Source organism: Giraffa tippelskirchi, chromosome 5, assembly GCF_054371585.1.
Source record: "Giraffa tippelskirchi isolate mGirTip1 chromosome 5, T2T-mGirTip1v1.2.pri, whole genome shotgun sequence".
In the NCBI taxonomy this organism is placed as follows: Eukaryota; Metazoa; Chordata; class Mammalia; order Artiodactyla; family Giraffidae; genus Giraffa; species Giraffa tippelskirchi.
The window spans coordinates 100235376-100247947 of NC_137279.1; the positions used below are offsets into that span (position 1 = coordinate 100235376).

General features: G+C 42.8%; 1 long non-coding RNA gene across 1 annotated transcript in view; it reads right to left on the reverse strand.

Annotated features, from left to right (window-relative positions):
- Nucleotides 1-1543: 1543 nt before the first annotated feature.
- Nucleotides 1544-12572, reverse strand: part of LOC145507770 (uncharacterized) — a 32320-nt gene continuing 21291 nt past the window's right edge. The window contains exons 5-6 of the long non-coding RNA XR_014055111.1: nucleotides 2489-2556; nucleotides 1544-1967 (exon numbers count right to left, since the gene is read on the reverse strand). This is a non-coding gene — a long non-coding RNA (uncharacterized LOC145507770). The remainder of the gene's footprint in view (nucleotides 1968-2488; nucleotides 2557-12572) is intronic.

Here is a 12572-nt window from a genome sequence, read left to right on the forward strand (position 1 = left end):
TTTTTTTTTACACTGAGTATCTATTATTTACATAATAAGAAGAAAAGGTTCTTTTCATGGTGAAAAGAAGAGTATCTAAAGGACACTAAAGAGATACTCGTATAAAAGATGAAATTATTAAAAGGAAAAATTAGCAAAATGTCTGATGTAAAACCTAAACAAAGAATATCAAAATCTCTTTAGATAAGAAACCTCTAACACATGTTTTTAAATACAGTATTTTAGAACTTTTTGTTTCCAGTAGAGTTCTAGGGCTTCTCAGAGAACTCATAGGACTGCCTACCTCTAGGAAATGCCAGAAAATGTTCGAACCTGGGACAATTTAGCCATTTGAGGACAATCAAGTACTTTGACACTTGGGTAACACATTTCTTTGTGTAGACTCTTAATATTCTTTAGTTTTATAAAACTCTTCAACTCACTACATTTGTATTGGGTGTTTCAACGTGTTAATATTGGGGCACCCTCACACTGGTCCCCCATCTCAATCTGCCCTCTCCTTGACAACACACGCACACACACACAAACACACAGAACTCAGTCCTCCTTTGGAAGAGAGCCCCAACTGCAACCCTGCCCCTGCGTTGACCCAGGCTTGCTTCTGGGCAGCGGTTCCCACAGTTGAGCTAGCAGGGGAGCTAGCGAGGGAAACTGGAGCAGCTCTGAGCTGATAGCCTCCCAGATGTTGCGTCTGGGGCAGGTGAGGGACCTGGGCACGCTTCCTCCTCCATGGACCTTGCCTGCTTTGCTTTGGAGCTGGTTCTCTGGGGAACAAAGAGTCTCACTGAACATAGTCTCAGTTCTCACTGCTCTGGGGATGGGTCCAGAGGGTGATGAGGGCTAATGTCATAGGAGCTGGTATCCTAGGACTGCTCATTTGCCCCTCAGGTGAGGGTCCCCCAGAAGCCAAATAGGCAATATCCCATTTGGCGACAAAAGAATTTCCCTTAGTCTCAGGCATTCCTCTCGCCTGAGCTCACTCTCATTAAAAAAAAATTCTACACAAAATGCTCACTTAATACTTAATGTAGTAGTAGTAGAGAACATTTATGAAGCACTCATAAAGTGCCAGGGGCCAAAGTAAATGGTTCACATGTGTGGGCTAATTTAATCTTCATAATAGCTCCATGGAGTAAGAACTATTATCACCCCATTTTACAAATGAGAAAACTGAGTACTAGGAGTATCTTTCTCTAAGTTACACAATGAGTAAGTAGCTCGGTGGAATTCAAACCCAGGTCTATCTTTCCCCTGAACCCATGCACTTACCCTCTGATCTGTGTAGCCACACACTGTGCTCAGAGCTGTAAATCAGGCAGGCATTGTCCTTTCCTTCATGGAGCTCATAGGCTACTAGGGAGAATAGACAAAAGAGAGTTGATTACATCTGTGAAACAGGAATGAGAGAAGATGCAAGGTTTATAGCACTCACAGCAAAGACAGCTAACCCAGGCTGGCCAGATGGTTCACCTGTATGTGTGAAACCACATTCTAGAATAGTTTGTGAACATAAGTCTAGCTTAGAAAACATAATCTGGCTTACCCAGCACCTTGTCTGAATCTTTGTTGTTAAGGAGCTGCAGATTCTTGGGTGATTCAGGCTTAACATGAGTTGGAGTTGGTGGGTAGGAACAAGGTGAGGCACAAACACATGTAAACTCATTATGGAAATCAGGGATGTTCCTTCTGCAAATCCTTTTTTTGTGTTCCCCAACAGTCTTGAAATTCCATCTGGTAAGGAGAGTGGGAGGTTTTTTCCTCTCCAAAATATTTCTTTTGGCAAATATTGGAAGATTCTAAACTTGATCAGTGATCTACTGGGCCTTTGAGAGGAAACAGATTCCTTTTGTAATAATAGCACAAGCACAGCCATTCATCAGTTTCATCCCAAAGCTTCTTTCCAAGGCTCAGTGTGGAAGTCTGCAGGCCAGAGATACTAGAAAGGGCTAATCTTGAGTGTTGGCCTACTGGAATAGAAATTGAAGTTTTTAAACAGTGCATGATTATTCATATTTCTACCCATCTCTATGAAAATCAAACATTATATTTTATTCTAAACATTCTGACAAATAAAGGATTTCTTTCCCTAATCTCTTCCTGGCAAAGATAGCAGAAGGTTAGTATCAAAATATATGAAATCTGATGGGGCTTCTTCAAGACAGGAAAATGGATCAGAACTTTATAAAGTGTTTATTAAGGGAATGGTGAAAGTCAAGGTTTCATCTGAAGCTTATAATTGACAAGCCAACAATTTTGAAAAAACTCAGCTAAGTTCTATGGTGCCTGGTAAACATGCTCTTACCCTTTCGATTCATTTCAACACTCATTTATTGATCCTTGACTACAGAATGCAGTGGGAAAAAGGAACTTTAACTTTGGAGTCTAAAAGTCTGGGTTCTAAACCCATTTGTTAAAGGCTTCATCTCGACTAAATTCTTTAAACTCTGTTCTTCAGTATTTTCATCTGTTGAGTAAAGATCACACTTACCTGATAAGAACATTTAAAGCAGGGGTCTCCAACTTCCATGATCTAATGCCTGATGATCTGAGGTGGAGCTGATGTAACAATAATAGAAGTAAATGCACAGTAAATGTAATGAGCTTAAATCATCCCCAAACCATCACTCACTCCATCCCCTGGTTTGTGGAAAAATTGTCTTCCACAAAAGCAGTCCCTGGTGCCAAAAAGTTGGAGACTGCTGAATTTTAAAGGATCAATATAGTGATCTCAAGGGGCCTAATAAATGACATCCCCACTCTCTGCCCACATTAGGAAAAATGAGAGAAAAGGCAAGGAGGGACAAGGAGGAATAAAATCATCATGCCCTTTCTTACTGATGAGATGAAGGCTTATAGCTTAGGGTATATAGCAACACTGGGCCTTACTTCCCAGTCACCCACCAGTGCTGGCTGCTCTGCCCCTGTCAAATGGTGATACAGGAGGAGCAGGCTAAATATTTGCTTCCTGTCCACAGGCAAGGCAGCTCTCCCAGAGGAAGGCAGGGAGGGGCTGAGCTACCCATGTCCAGAGAGTTGGATGATGACTCATGTGGGTAAAGGCACATTGACCTTTGGGGACCCTTTTTCCCCATACAAAATATTAAAAATTATATACGCGTGCATGTTCAGTCAATTCTTTGCGACCCTATGGACTATAGTCTGCCAGGCTCCTCTGCCCATAGGATTCTCCAGGCAAGAATACTGGGGTGGGTTGCCATTTCCTGCTCCAGGAGATCTTCCCCATCCAGGATTTGAACCCATGTCTCCTGTGGATCCTGCATTGCAGGCAGTTTCTTTACCACTGAGCCACCTGGGAAATTTCTAAATTATATGTGCATTGGCATATAGATGAAGATTTTAATATCATATTTTAAATGCTTTATTTGACCTAACCTAAACATTTGTCTTTTTTCTTAATTAAAAAAAATTAAACCATTTTTTAGATTTAGAGTGGGCCCCTAAAAGTATTGTGGACTCTCACCACTGTGCTGAATGGGTAAGTCAGCCTTGAGTGCCCAATCTTTGTTGCCAAATTTCCCAATGAAATCATCCCCTCCTCCCTTCTTGGGGAGGACTGAGGGGGACCAAAGTGAAGGCCCTCGGTGTTGTTCCAGATGGAGATAAGAATTGAGGGAACAGGAGGCTCCCAGATCCCCAGGAAAGTAAAGAGTTAAACAGAAGAAAAGTGTGATGCAGCCTAGACTGTGAGTATCACCAAGGTGAATAAGACATTCTCTCTGCCTTCAAGAACTAATTACAGCACAAAGCGCCAGGAGATAAGTGCAAAACTGGAGAACAAGTCACGTGCTGAGGGAATTTCCAGACACAAATGCTTGAGGTGGTGATATTTGAGATTGGCCTGTAGGATGGGGTGGGGTGAAAAGGCCATTCCAGACTGTGAGACTAGCTAAAGATCCGGATTCACTAGAACACAGGGATGTGCTGGGAATTGAATTCAAAAAAGCACCCACTTACCATACTCTTCTGGCTCCCATGGACTGTCTGGTTGATGTATTATTGTATTCTAACAAGGGATGGGAGGTAGGAGACATTTATTCAGTGCCTACCATGTTCCCAGGGCTTTATAGGCATCACCTCATTTAATCTTCACCCCAGGGGTTTGAGGTGGATACTATTATCCCCACCTTGTCAGACAAGGAAGTTGAAACCCTCAAAGTATAAATGAGTTTAACCAGGACCCCAGAGCCTCGTTGACATTAGCAGAAGTCGGAAGCCAGGGCTCTTGATTGCCAACCCAGAGTTCTGTTCTCTGCTCCTTGGAAACTTCAAAAGGGGTTTTCTGAGAGCTATACAAAGAGGAGTTCTTGAAGTTCTAGCCTAGGTAGAATGTTGTCTCAGAGCTTCATTTCTGGTGTTCCACATGCACGCTCTCAGACTCCCGGGATGTTCATCCTCACACTGATCATCCACCTGTTGAGGGGCCCTCCTTCATCCCATGCAGGATAACAGATTCCTGCTGTTCCAGGGTCTCTACTTATGATTCCCGAGGACGGGCTGGTTCTAGGTACCCAACCACAGGTATTCATGTGTCCCTGTCCCAAGATCACGTTAGACTCATGGGAGCTAACATATAGTGGTCAAGTAGCTAATATTTAGGAGGCACCTGCTCTGTGCCAGACACTGTGCTTAACACATTCTTGACTCATCGTTTAATCCTCTCAACATTCCTCTGACATAGGCATTATTAGAATTTTACAGATAAGGACACGGAGACTCAGAGAGACTATGTAACTTTTCCAGGGTGACACAACTTGGTGGCGACACAGCTTTTCCAGGTGACACAGTCCTGCTGGAGTCAGGATTTAATTCCTGCAGCCTGACTCCAAACTCTCACCCTGAACCACAATGGGGTCCAGCCTCTTGTGATACTTAGAGCTTCACATTAAGTCTTTAATGTTTATGAGAAATTGGCCTCTCTGCTTCAATTAATTTCAGTTTCTCAAAGTTCTTCAGTATTTTGAATCTTTTCTTTGTTACCTTTCAAGTTATCCTTTACAGGCATGCCTTTTGTTCTCTTAGGATTTTGTCATTTGAAAAATTTCTCATTCAGAAATTATTTTCTTATATCTATATTTTATCCATTCCTTTAGTTATTTGATTTTTTCCTTTTTATTTTTTGCTCCTTGACTTTTTCATCTTCTACTTGCAATGGCCAGAGGGTAAGGATGGAAACTTGAATGTGGAACTCGGGCCTAAAGTCAGCTCAGGAGTCTTCCCTTTTCCCTCTGTCAGGGCTGTGCCATGAGGAAGCATCTGTAGATTTTATCTCTTAGCATCCACCCCTCTTCTCCATCAACACCAAAATTCTGCTTTGGGGGCCCTGCCCTTTCCCTGTTGATATTTTAGGAAGTATAGCAAGGGGGTGCCACGCTGCCTCGGCTTGAAACCCTGCCCTGACACTAGACCATTTGTGCAAATTTAGACTGCTAATTCAAACTCTGCGGCAAAGTTTCTTCATTAGAATAGTACCTGCCTCACAGGGTTACTGTGAGAAGAAAATATGCATAAATATAGTGCTTAGAACAGTGCCAGGTAGAAAATAAACACACCATAAACATTAGTGATTTATATCATTAATCTTTTCCAAGGCTTGGCTGAGCGAATGCTATTTCCCTGGAATTTGAATCTTGAGCAGAATGAGAAAAAGACAGAAAGCATTAAAGCTGATTTACTCAGATAATTGTGCCCCCAAAGAAGTGGTTAATCAGCTCCTGCTCCCTGGATCCTAGGGCAGTCCTAGTCTGGTCCTTCTTGAATCTGGAGCTGCAGAAGATTCTTTTATTCTGCATTCCTCTCCCAACACTCTGCCAACAAATGTGCCCCCCCCACCTCATTTTGTTCTTCCTCTTCCTCTTACCTCTCCTTTTCCTTCTCCTTCTACTTTCTCTTCTCCTCCTCTGGCTAAAAGTAGGAAGTGTTAGTTTCTGATACTTCTTGACAAGAAACTTTACTGAACCAGCATTACTTGAAAATGGCCCTTTAGCCTTGGCTTAAATCCTTCCATAAAACACCTCTCTCTTTAAATTGGTAAACTCTAAAAGTACTTCCTCATAGCAAAGAAAGTGTGTTAGTCGCTCAGTTGTGTCCAACTCTTTGCGACCCCATGGACCGCCAGGCTCCTCTGTCCATAGGATTCTCCAGACAAGAATACTGAAGTGGGTTGCCATGCGCTCCTCCAGGGGATCTTCCCAACCCAGGGATTGAGGCTGGGTCTCCTGCACTGCAGGCAGATTCTTTACTGTCTGAGCCACCGGGGACAGAAAACCTTTCTAGGACCCTGGGGCCAGAATGTTTGGAGCCTGGCTCAGTCATTTACTTGCTGTGTAGCTTGGTCAAGCTGCTTAACCTCTATGCCTAAGTTTCCTCATCTTTAAAACAGAGGTTGATAATATTTAATAGTCACCACTTCATGGTATTGTTGTGAAGATTATGTGTTGGAAGCACTTAGATGCCTAGTAAGAGTAAGTTGTTGGCCCCCTTCCTCCCCCTCATTCCCTCCTCAGGTCCTAGCTCCAGGCTCTATAGCTGCCCAGAATGAGCTAAATCCTCCTCTTCATGCCAACCTTTCAAATAATGATGCTCTCCTCCTTTCCTTCTTTCCCGCAGGCTCAGCCCTGCTTCCTCTGTAAGCCACTGTTTGTGGGCCAGACTGATCAAGCTGGAAACAGCCAGTCTTTAACTGGCCTGCCTCATTACTTTATCAAAAATAAACCACAAACATCTTTTAAGGCTTTGTGTTAAAATTTGCCCACATCCTCAGGAAGGACCTGTGCCACAACTTCTGGACCCCAGCACCTATGAGCCAGACTCCATCACCTGGGCTGAGAATGGAGACTGGGGTCAGGAGGATGATGACGCATGAGGGCCCTGGGCACAATAGCTGTTGGGAAAACTCTCCTCTCCCTGCTGTGCTCCACCCTGGCTTGTGCAGAAGTGGGTATACATCTTGCCTGTTGCCTGCTCTGCCTGCTTGGCTCTAGAATCATGGACACAGCCCTGTGCTAGGCTGTTTCTGGTTGTTGACATGCCACCGACAAGACTGCGTGGTTTCCTCTTTTAGGAATAGTTTTCCCCACAGCATGGAAAGCAAGAGTCTGATTGATAATAACATCAGTTGCGTGGCACTTCGCAATTTGGAACACATTAGTTTGGTATAGTATTGTGATGAATTTGTCAGAGCCAGAATAGCTTTTTCACATATGCACAAAAACACCCCCCCCCAACTTTTTTTTTTTGCCATGGAGATATTGAGGCTTGGTGAGGTTAAGGGACTTGCCCAAGTCATACAGCCACCTGGTGACAAAGCTTACATTTGAGTTGAGTTTCAACTTCTTTGTGACATGCCTTGTTTGGAAGGCTTTGGGGCTGCTGTTGGATTGCTATTCCTGTGATGGCGTCACTCTGCCCCTGAGGCTGCAGGACCTCCTGTAGCCTTTTTCCCAATGGTCAGCAGAGACACCAAGAAACAGGTGGTCTGAGAGCTCTTAAACCTACAGACCCTTGAATGTAGAGACACAGCATGTGATCTGACAGATGCATTATGTTTGGTCAGTCTGCAGGTGTGTCTGGGAGAGAATAAGAACAAGAATAGACTGGTGGATTGGTATTATTCATGTTATGGGGAAAGTCAAGTTCCATTGTCTCTTCATCCTTCCGCTTAAGAAGGGAGCCTTCCAACTGAGGGACTGTGTTCTTTGAGATCTGTACAGAGATTTTAAGGAAAATAAGTGCTGGCCCCTACTTGGATTTTCTTGGATTCAGGGCTCCCAGGATAAACAGCTTTCTCTGGTGGAAAGCAGATGGGGTGTCCTGCCTGGCTCTGTCATCCCTCACCTTCCAACCCTGGCCTGGCAGTAGGACTGAAGTTGCCCAGCCCTGAGCTCTACCTGGTGGCCAAAGCAGAAGTGATTTTACACTGGGTGTGATCCAGGATAAGACAACCAAAAAATCATCCTGCAGATCTCTGAAAACTGGAGGAGTCCTGACTCATCTCCTTCCTTGGCTCCCTGCTGTTGCAGAACAAACTGATGTGGTTTGCAAAGCTCTTAACAATCTGGCCCCACACTCTGGCTTCTCTGCAAGCCAAGCTCCCATGAACTTTTCAGTCCAGCTGTTGTAGAATTATTTTTTGGTCTTCAAAAATGCCAGTTTCCTTTCTCACCTCAGGTCTTAGCTCATGCTGCCTGGGGTGGACTGCTCCCATTCCTCTGTCTAGAAAACTTCTGCTCACTCTTCAAGACATCATCACGTCACCTCCTTTGGGGAGCTTCCCTGGCACTTTTATTACTTACTCCTTTTTCAGTTCCTACAGTCTTCTGATCTTAACTCTACTGCAGCCCTTCTCACATTTATTTTGCTTGTAATTTATTTTGTCATGTAATTTATTTTGTGGTGAGTGAACAGACATTGAAAACAGACTGCCTGGATTCAAATCCTAGCTCAATCACGGAAATGTTGGATGAACTTGGACAAAATCTCTGTCCTTGCTTTCCTCCTCTGTAAAATGGGGATATAACACCACAGTTCTTATGATGATTAAATGAGCTAACGTATATTAAGGACTTAGGTCACTGTCTGGCACTTTTAGTGTTAGTTGGTATCATTATCAGTAGCTGTTTGAAGTCATCTGTCAAGGTCCCATCCTATTCAGGTCAACCTGTGCTTCAACCATCATGATGTGGCCTCTTGCAGGCCCATAGTCAATAAGCCAGACCTGGAAGTGAGTGAGACTCTCTCTTGGCATGCTTGTGTGTAGGTGAATAGACGCTGACATGCATGGTTCCTGATTTCTATTCTATATTCTTCTAGACCAGAGCTCCAACTGGATCCCTTCTATAGTCTTTACCAACTCCTTTCAGCATGCTTTGCCCAGCCCCCCTCAATCCAGATGGGCTCCTTGGGTATCAAAATGTCCTTGTAGACTTAGCCATCTAAACCAAGATAGCATTTCTCCTCCAACTAGTTCTCCATGCCTGTGGGTCTCCCTTCTGGTAACATCACCCAGTTGATTCTCAGAAGAGTCTAGGAGCATCTGGAGCTTTATTATACCACTAAGTTTTGGTCTACATGTTATGTTTGAGTCACTTAAATATATAGTTCTCAGTACAGTACCAAACTTTGTGCATTTTAAAAACTAGACAGATGGATGATGGAACGAATGAATAAATAAATGGATCGGTGATAGAGCTATCCATTAGCATTAACGCTCCCTATACTTTCCCACAGTGTAGTGGTGTATGAGGTCGACTGTACCTGGATTTTCTGTAACTAACAGCTGAAAGCATCCTAAATAGAATACACTTCCAAGCATATGCTCATTTCTATTGTCCTTATCCGGAGTAAACTTGAGTTCTCAACACAGTGCCACCATCTGGAATAAAACAGGTCTAAGAACATATTTTGGGCTCCCAGACTGCTGGGAGGGGAACACCTCCAAGAGCAGAATGGTTGGGCATCCAAGACAAACTCCAACTTCTTCCAAGCTTTGGCTTGGTATGGAGAGAACCAATCACTTAGAATCATAGTGACGGTGAATTTTAGAGCTGGAAGGAATAGCGAATGTAATTCGACCCAATTCCTTCCTTTAACCAAGATGGAAAAGTGAGCGCCAAAGAGTATGAGTGACTTCTCAAGGCCACTCTGCTCTCTAAGTGTCAGTTAGGACCCGAACTCAGGTCTCCCGAGTCCATGGTTAGCACGTTTCTCCCCAGCCTCTCACGGTCCCATCAGCCCTGGCCTTTCTCTCCTGTCTTCACCGCCACAGGCAGAGCTGATACCTCAGTCCCAAGAATGTGTGGGAGCTCAAGAAACATGGGTAGGGCTGGTAGTTTTGAGGGCAGCAGGCCTGATGGCAGTGGCAAGAGCTGCTTGTTTTCGCTGTTCAGGATTTAAATGTCTACTTCTGTTTACCCACAGAAGTAATCTCTCAAGATGTTTGAAGGATTTTCTCAGGATTGGTCAAGGTCACCCTTATCTCCCCCAATGTTTCACCACTCACTCAGACACTTCCTTTTGTGTGTTATGTATGTGGTGGGGAAGGGGTTGTTGAATAGGGGAGGCTAGTAATTTTTGTTTTGTTTTGAATTGCTTTGTTCAGAAATTCTGCTTTTTCCCATGAGTTGTTTGCGAGGCTTTGAAATGAGGGCTAGGAATCACATGGAGTAATTTATTTGGGGCAGACAGCAGAATATGTCAGCAGCACCAGATTACCTTGTCTTAGAAATTAAAATGGTGATGTTTATATTAACAAAAGAGTTGAAATGCCCAATAATGTCATTAAAGGAACGTTGTTAAATCTACAGAGTAAGAAATTATGCAACCCAAGGACTTAGCAATAGTGGGGACATATCTGCTGGAATCAGTCTAGAAGGTCCCGCACAGATGCTCAGCTTTGGGAATTCTAGTGCAGTGCTAACATCCTCGCAGAGAGAAAGGCACAAATACATTAAATTACCTTTGAGTGCCATTTTCTTTCACTACACTCTAGATAATCATTAAAAAGGTGAAGAAGATGTAAACTATTGACATAGAAAATGTCCCTGACATACTGTTAAGTATAAAAAAAAAGACTACAAAGCAGTTTTCATAATACAGTTCTAATTTTGTAAAAAAAAAAAATTATAGGGATAAGAATATGGTGGCTAAAATAGAGATACCAATATTTTAACAGTGGTTACAGGTGATTTTAAGTCCTGTTGATACTTTTTCTGTATCATTAATTTTTTACAATAATACACTATTGCTGTTGTTGTTCAGTTGCTAAGTTGTGTCCAAGTCTTTTCCAACCCTCCAGGCTCCTTTGTCTATGGGATTTTCCAGGCAAGAATACCGGAGTGGGTTACCATTTCCTTCTCCAGGGGGTCTTCCCAACTTAGTGATTGAACCCACATCTCCTGCATTGGCAGGTGGATTCTTTACTACTGAGCTACTTGGGAAGCCCAGTACTCTGTTACTTTTCATAATTAGGAAAATACTATAAAGTTTTGAAAAAATAAAGCTTTCTGTTGGTATTTGGGCTCAGGGATTGGTTTATGAAAGGAGGAGGAGGTCGGTCCTTGCCATAAGAAAGTTAGATGATCAATAAAATGCAATTACCCTTTCCTATGAAAAGAGAGAGGTAGGAGGAGTGTATCCTTGATGTAGGTATAGGGTAGAGATTCTTGAGTCTGAAATTCTAAAGTGTGAGATGTACTCCTGGTGTCTCCAGTAAGAATTTGGTATCATTATTTCCCATCCAGAGATCATCTTAACTAGGTATTCTCAGCTCTGTAGTTAAACATTAGTTCTTAAATAAACATTTTGGGCCTAGTTTGGGAAGCTAACTACCCTTTACAACATTATTTCTGTGGGAAAATATGCTCCAAATTCCACACCAACAATTCACATTGGAACTTTTAGGGGGCAACCATTTTCAGTTTGGAGCCATTTTTGTCCCTTTTCCCTTAATTCACTAATTATTCCAACAATCCCTATTAGTTTGTAAAAGATTACAAACTTATGAACAAATCATCTGGCTTATGCTTCATTTGTTAGAGTCCAGAACACAGTCAAAGGGTTTTCAAGACTGAAAGGGATCTTAGAGATCAGCACCAATAACTAATTTTTGAATGAATATTACTTCTCATGGGTCAAGCTGGCTAGAACTGTCCAGGGATCTAGCAGTTGTGCTAGTGATTTCTGTCTTCCCCAGAATTTCTCTTATTTTAATTTCATGCACCAACTTGACTGGGCTAAGGATGCCCAGATAACTGGTAAAACTTTATTTCTGGATATGTCTATGAGCATATTTCCAGAAGAGATTAGCAGTTGATTCTGGGCTGGCATTATCCAGTCTGCTGAAAGCATGAATAGAAGAAAAAGGCAGAGGAAGTCTGAACTTTCTTCTTGAGCTGGGATGTCCATCTTTTCCTGCCTTTGGACATTGGGTCTTGGGCCTTCAGCTTCTGAGACCTATACTAGTGTACCATCCCCACTCCCTACCCCAACTTCAGCCTTAGTATGAGAGTCACATCATCGGCTCCCTTGCATCTCAGGCCTCTGCACTCAGACTGAACTATACCACTGGCCTTCCTGGTTGTCCAGCTTGCAGATGACACATTGCAGCATATCTTAGCTTCCATAATTTTGTGAGCCAATTCTTATATTAGATCTTTTCTTATACGTCTTTCTATCTCTATATGTCCTATTGGTTCTGTTTCTCTGCAGAACCTTGACTAGTAGTACACTTATGTACTTTTCCTTAATTGTTGGGAGAAGCTTAAGGAACATATAATTCTTTTATTCATTTTCCCAACACATTTACAAATTCATTGAGGTAAGAGTTGGACTTCGTAATCCTGAAGCTCCTCTAGCATTTGGGACAATTTCATGACCATCCAGAAGCTGCTTAATAAACACTTGGAAACCTTATGAGGCAGTGGAAAGAGTGCTGGATAAGGTGTGATGAAAGTTGGATGCTGGTCTTGGCTAGCTGTGCAAGTTTAAAGTTATAAAAAGGAAGCAGTGGTCAAGCTGATCTCATAGGGCCTTTCCAGACCTTGAGCAGAAAAACT